This window comes from Triticum aestivum, chromosome 7D, assembly GCF_018294505.1.
Source record: "Triticum aestivum cultivar Chinese Spring chromosome 7D, IWGSC CS RefSeq v2.1, whole genome shotgun sequence".
Classification (NCBI taxonomy): domain Eukaryota; kingdom Viridiplantae; phylum Streptophyta; class Magnoliopsida; order Poales; family Poaceae; genus Triticum; species Triticum aestivum.
This window is the reverse complement of record NC_057814.1, coordinates 178787734-178795285: the sequence shown is the minus strand read 5'-3', so window position 1 is coordinate 178795285 and position 7552 is coordinate 178787734.

The window sequence follows — 7552 nt, the reverse complement described above, 5'->3', positions numbered from 1 at the left end:
CTCAAAACAGCCACCATACCTACCTATTATGGCTTTTCCATGGCCATTCCGAGATATATTGTCATGCAACTTCCACCGCTTTCGTTTGATGACTTGAGCATTCATTGTCATATTGCTTTGCATGATCATATAGCTGACATAGTAGTTGTGGCTCAGCCACGATTCATCATTTTTATACATGTCACGCTAGATCATTGCACATCCTGGTACATTGCCAGAGGCAGTCATATCGAGTCATATTTTATTTATTTTGAGTTATAAGTAAATAGAAGTGTGATGATCATCATTATTCATTTTTAGAGCAATGCCCCAGTGAGGAAAGGATGATGGAGACTATGATGCCCCCACAAGTCGGGATGAGACTCCGGACAATGAGAGAAAAAGAAAAAGGAAAAAATAAGAAAAGAAAAAAAGAAAAAAAAGAAAAAAAAGAAAAAAGAAAAAAACAAAGAGAGAAGGGGCATTCTTAGTATCCTTTACCACACTTGTGCTTCAAAGTAGCACCATGTTTTTCATATGGAGAGTCTCCTATGTTGTCACTTTCATATACTAGTGGGAATTTTTCATTAAAGGATTAGATGCACACCCACTTAGTTTTCATATTGAGCTTTCATACACTTATAGATCTTAGTGCATTCATTGCATGGCAATCCCTACTCCTCGCATTGATATCAATTGATGGGAATCTCCATAGCCCGTTGGTTAGCCGCATCGATGTGAGACTTTCTACTTTTTTGTCTTCTTTATATTTACCCCTATCATTATACTCTATTCCACCCGTAGTGCTATATCCATGGCTTGCGCCCATGTATTGCATGAGAGTTGAAAAAGCTGAAGCGCGTTAAAAAGTATGAACCAATTGCTCGGCTTGTCATCGGGGTTGTTCATGATAAATACTTTGTGTTAAGAAGACAGAGAATGACAAGACTATATGATTTTGTAGGGATAGCTTACTTTAGCATTCATATTTTGAAAGACATGATTGTATGTTCGGATGCCTGAGTATTGATGTTTTTATGTCAAATTATAGACTATTGCTTTGAATCACTTATGTCTTAATATTCATGCCATGATTAGACATATGATCAAGTTTATGTTAGGTAGCATTCTATCTTTTTTTATCATTTACCTACTCGAGGACGAGCATGAATTAAACTTGGGGATGCTGATACGTCTCCGTCGTATCTATAATTTTTGATTGTTTCATGCCAATATTATACAACTTTCACATGTTTTTGGCAACTTTTTATATGATTTATTGGACTAACCTATTGATACAGTGCCCAGTGACAGTTCCTGTTTTCTGCATGATTTTTGTATCGCAGAGTATCCATATCAAACGAAGTCCAAATGCAATAAAATTTCACGGAGAATTATTTTGGAATATACGTGATTTTTGGGAGTTGGAATCACCACAAACGGAGGCCCACACAACCCACAAGACACCAGGGCGCGCCAGAGGCCCCTAGCGCGCGGTGGTGGGTTGTGCCCTCCTCGAACGTCGGTTGGAGATCTACTTTGGGTGCAAGGAAGCTTATATCCGGAAAACAATCGTGTTAAAATCTCAGCGCAATCGGAGTTACGGATCTCCCAGAATATAAGAAACGGTTTTCGGCCAGATCAGGGGAACGCGTAACAGAAGAGAACAGAGAGGGAGATCCAATCTCGGAGGGGCTCCCGCACCTCCGCGACCATGGAGACCAAGGACGAGAGGGGGAACTCTCCTCCCATCTAGGGGGGAGGCCATGGAAGAAGAAGAAGGAGGGGGGCTCTCTCCCCCTCTGTCCCGGTGGCGTGGAGTGCCGCCGGGGCTAGGATCATGACGACGATCTACATCAACAATCTTGCTACCGTCAACACCAAATTTCTCTCCCTCTATGAAGCGGTGTAACACCCCTTCACCCCGCTCTAATCTCTACTTAAACATGGTGCTCAACTCCATATATTATTTCCCAATGATCTATGGTTATCCTATGATGTTTGAGTAGATCCGTTTTGTCCTATGGGTTAATCGTGATCTTGGTTGGTATGATTCACTAGTAGAAAAAGGGTCAAATGTCAAGCACATTAGTGCCGGTTTGCTTTTGAGCCGGCACAAATGTGTGCATTAGTGCCGGTTCCAACGGCTAGCCAGCCGCTTTCATTAGTACCGGTTCGTGGCTAACCTTTAGCACCGGTTCGTGCCACGGACCGGTACTAAAGTGATTGGTGGCAGGATGTTGTCAGTCTGGGGCCCCTCCAGCACCTTTAGTACCGGTTCATGGCACGAACCGGTGCTAAAGGTCATCCTACATAATCCCTTCGTCCACCCGAGCTCGCTCTATTCTTCCCCTTTCCCCTCTCCTCTCTGTTCTTCCGCTCTTCCTCTCGAGCTCATCACACATTTTGCCCAAAATTTATCAAGATTTGAAGGCCCCCATCCATTCAAATGATCACAAAGGTTAGCAACTTTGTCCTTTCATCTCTCATTCCTAGATTAGCTCTTGCAATGCTTTGTATAGTGATTAATTTATGAGTTTAGTAATTTGGTAGAAAATATATGTGCTAGTATTTGATTTATATGCAATTTGTGGTCAAAACTCACACTTAGTTTGCATATGTAGGTGTGGTTTACTTAGTGCCTTCTAAATCTCCGTCGTAACCACAGTCGATCGCCCGCACCGTTCCGTCGCCGGCACCACCTTGTGGTGAGCCTCTTGTTCATGAATGTTTTACATTACCAAATTGATGTTTGTGTGATTTGGATATATAGTTACTCGTATAATTATCTTACCCGTACGTTGTTTGTTATACATAGTGCCATGGTTTTGATATCCGTCCCCGTCGGCCCTCGTCCTTGTTATGATTCGGATGTGGTATATTCTCTTTTAAAACTAGTTGTTGCATTTCGTGTTTATGACAAATTATGCCCATCAAGTTGACATAGATATTTTTGTCTAGGAGGTTTGTGAACCGGAAATTCCAACCGACCCTATTGTCGAGAGGTTAAATTTAGTTGAAAGAGAAAACGAGTATTTGAAAGAAAAATTGAAAAGAATTGAGGGGGAGAAGATGGAATTGGAGTTGCATGTTGCCGATGTCGTCGATGATCACAAGATCAAGATGGAGAAAATGCGCTTGAAGATTAGAAAGATTAGAAAATATGCCATTGATAGTGAGGCTTGGTATCATTATGCTGTTGGATCAATTGTTACCTTAGTTGCGATCTTGATCGCATTTGTTGTTGCATTTAAATTCTTTAGTTAGAGAGTTATTTGTTTGTTGCATTTAAGTCTTGTATGAACTTTATGTATGAACTTGTATTAATTTGGTCTATTCGGTGTTGTGTAATGAAGATGAGCCGACAATGGATGTACGATGACCGATGCTCTCCCGAGTTCATTAATGGCGTGCAAACTTTTCTGCTTGCGGCTGAGGCAAACAAGCGGGCGGATGGTTTTATGCCTTGTCCATGTTTAGTCTGTAAGAATGATCACAATTACTCTACGTCAAGAACCATTCACGTCCACCTGTTTAAGTCCGGTTTCATGCCCCACTATAATGTTTGGACCAAGCACGGAGAAAGAGGGGTTATGATGGAAGACAATGAAGAAGAAGAGGACGACGACAGCTATCCTGGCCATGGGTTCCCTGAATACGATGATACAACAATGGGGGAAGAAGCTGAGCTGGCAATGCGGGAAGAAGCTGAAGAAGAGGCATCAGATGAGCCCGCTGATGATCTAGGTCGGGCCATTGCCGATGCAAAGAGAAACTGCGCAAGTGATTTGGAGAAGAAGAAGTTGCAGCGCATGTTAGAGGATCACAAGAAATTGTTGTACCCGAATTGCGAAGCTGACAAGAAAAAGTTGGGCACCACACTGGAATTGCTGCAATGGAAGGCAGAGAATGGTGTATCTGACAAGGGATTTGGAAAGTTGCTGGTAATGATAAAGAATATGCTTCCAAAGGACAACGAATTGCCCGAGAGTACGTACGAAGCAAAGAAGGTTGTCTGCCCTCTAGGGTTAGAGGTGCAGAAGATACATGCATGCCCTAATGACTGCATCCTCTACCGCGGTGAGTACGAGGATTTGAACGCTTGCCCGGTATGCGGTGCATTGCGCTATAAGATCAGGCGCGATGACCCTGGTGATGTCGAGGGCGAGCGCCCCAGGAAGAAGATTCCTGCCAAGGTGATGTGGTATGCTCCTATAATACCACGGTTGAAACGTTTGTTCCAAAACAAAGAGCATGCCAAGGCGATGCGATGGCACAGAGAAGACCGTAAGAAAGACGGAAAGTTGAGAGTACCCGCTGACGGGTCGCAGTGGAGAAAAATTGAGAGAAAGTACGGGAAGGAGTTTGCAGATGACGCAAGGAACGTATGGTTTGGTCTAAGCGCAGATGGCATTAATCCTTTTGGGGAGCAGAGCAGCAACCATAGCACCTGGCCTGTGACTCTATGTTTGTATAACCTTCCTCCTTGGTTGTGCATGAAGCGGAAGTTCATTATGATGCCAGTGCTCATCCAAGGCCCTAAGCAACCCGGCAACGACATTGATGTGTACCTAAGGCCATTAGTTGAAGAACTCTTACAGCTGTGGAATGGAACAGGTGTACGTGCGTGGGATGAGCACATGGGGGAAGAATTTGACCTAAAGGCCTTGCTGTTCGTGACCATCAATGATTGGCCTGCTCTCAGTAACCTTTCAGGACAGACAAACAAGGGATACCGCGCATGCACGCACTGTTTGGATGATACCGACAGTATATATTTGGACAATTGTAGGAAGAATGTGTACCTGGGACATCGTCGATTTCTTCCGAGCAGGCATCCCGTAAGAAAGAAAGGCAAGCATTTCAAAGGTGAGGCGGATCACCGGACGAAGCCTCGCCACCGTACTGGTGCTGATGTACATGATATGGTCAAGGATTTGAAGGTAGTCTTTGGAAAGGGTCCTGGCGGACAACCTGTTCCGAATGACGCTGACGGACGCGCACCCATGTGGAAGAAGAAATCTATATTTTGGGACCTGCCCTATTGGAAAGATCTAGAGGTCCGCTCTGCAATCGACGTGATGCACGTGACGAAGAATCTTTGCGTGACCCTGCTTGGCTTCTTGGGCGTGTATGGGAAGACAAAAGATACACCTGAGGCACGGGAGGACCAGCAACGTATGCATGGAAAAGACGGCATACATCAGGGTCATGCCAGCTACGCTCTTACCAAAGAAGAGAAGGAAATCTTCTTTGAATGCCTGCTCAGTATTAAGGTACCGTCTGGCTTCTCGTCGAATATAAAGGGAATAATAAACATGGCAGAGAAAAAGTTCCAGAACCTAAAGTCTCATGACTGCCACGTGATTATGACGCAACTGCTTCCGGTTGCATTGAGGGGGCTTCTACCGGATAACGTTCGATTAGCCATTGTGAAGCTATGTGCATTCCTCAATGCAATCTCTCAGAAGGTAATCGATCCAGAAATCATACCAAGGTTAGAGAATGATTTGGTGCAATGTCTTGTCAGTTTCGAGTTGGTGTTCCCACCATCCTTCTTCAACATCATGACGCACGTCCTAGTTCACCTATGCGAAGAGATTAACGTTTTGGGTCCTGTATTTCTACACAATATGTTCCCCTTTGAGAGGTTCATGGGAGTCTTAAAGAAATATGTTCATAACCGTGCTAGGCCAGAAGGAAGCATCTCCAAGGGCCATGAAAATGAGGAGGTCATTGAGTTTTGTATTGACTTTATTCCTGACCTTAAGCCGATTGGTGTTCCTGAATCGCGGCATAAGGGCAGACTGGATGGAAAAGGCACGCTAGGAGGGAATCAAAAAATATGTATGGACGGACATTCTCTCACTGAAGCACACTACACAGTTATACAGAATTCCGCCTTGGTGGCTCCGTATATGGACGAACACAAGAATTTTCTACGCTCCAAACACCCGGAGCGGTCTGATGACTGGATTACACGTGAACAAACCAGGAGTTTCGCCGGCTGGTTGCAGACACGTACCATGCATGACGCCTCTATTGAAGATGACCTGTACTCGCTGTCCCAGTTACCATCTTCGAATATAATGACTTTCAAAGGGTACGAGATAAATGGTAATACATTTTACACGATCGCCCAAGATAAGAAGAGCACCAACCAAAACAGTGGTGTCCGCTTTGATGCAACAACCAAGACGGGAAAGGAAACATATTATGGTTACATAGAGGAGATATGGGAACTTGACTATGGACGTGGTTTGAAGGTCCCTTTGTTTCGGTGCAAATGGGTCAATATGACACGATATGGGGTAACGGAAGACCCGCAGTATGGAATGACAACAGTGGATCTCAACAATCTTGCGTATGCAGACGAACCATTCGTCCTAGCTAATGATGTGGCACAGGTTTTCTATGTGAAGGATATGTCTACCAAGCCGAGAAAAAGAAAAGATAAGGAAGCGAATGCATCATACGATGAGCCAAAGCGCCACATAGTTCTTTCTGGGAAGAGAAACATCGTGGGAGTGGATGACAAGACAGACATGTCAGAAGATTATGAAAAGTTTGATGAAATTGCTCCATTCACAGTGAATATTGACCCGAGCATCCAGTTAAATGATGAAGATTTTCCATGGCTACGGCGCAAAGGGACACACGCGAAGAAAAAGTTTCACACCCAAAGATCTGGGAAGTGATCGGCTTCACTATCATCACTTTCTTCTGTGTTTCACACCCAGGAGGGAATCTCTGTAATAGTTAGGGTAGTTATGTGTTTTGGCATTTGAAACGCGAAGAAATTTTATGTGCAAACAAATTCTTTCATGCATTTACTGATTTTTTCAGCTAAATGACCCTGAAATTGAAAAGCATTTCAAATGAACTCAGAAAAGGTTGAAAGTTGGCATGGTATCATAATTTCACCCACATAGCATGTGCAAAAAAGTAGAGAGGGTTACCGCAAAAACTGGATGCACTTCGTGTACAAAATGGACAATCTCTTTCGAAGTATCAGGGTTTCGGACGAAAACTCATCCGTTACAAAGGCATTTCATTTTTTAAATAACCTAAGCATTACCAAATTGAATATAATGATAAAACACACTAATATTAAACATAAGAAAAAAGAATCACTGAAAAATCTATTTTCAAAGTTAAGTTATTCACAAACTAGTGATTCACACAAATTTCAAATAATTCAAAATGTAAACTATTCAAATTTGTAAACTACCGGCACTAATAGAAAGTTTGTAATTTTTTGTACCTAAAGCAAAAATATTCACAAAGAAACTCTAAATACAGCAAAAAACAACTCAAAAATAAATAAAACAAAAATAAAGAAAGCAAAAAAAATAAGAAAATAAAAAAGCCCGCCTACTGGGCCAAAGCGGCCTGCATACGACTAGAAACCCAACCTGTTGTTGGGCCAGGATGCAGGCCCGCAAAGGCCCAATAGGCCCACAGGGCAGCACAGAACAGGTAGGCCCAGAAGGCCTGCAATAGAGAGGAGCTCGAGACAGCTGCCGCGACGGGGCTTATAAGCAGGTGCGGGCGCCCTTCGGCTAGCGAGGTG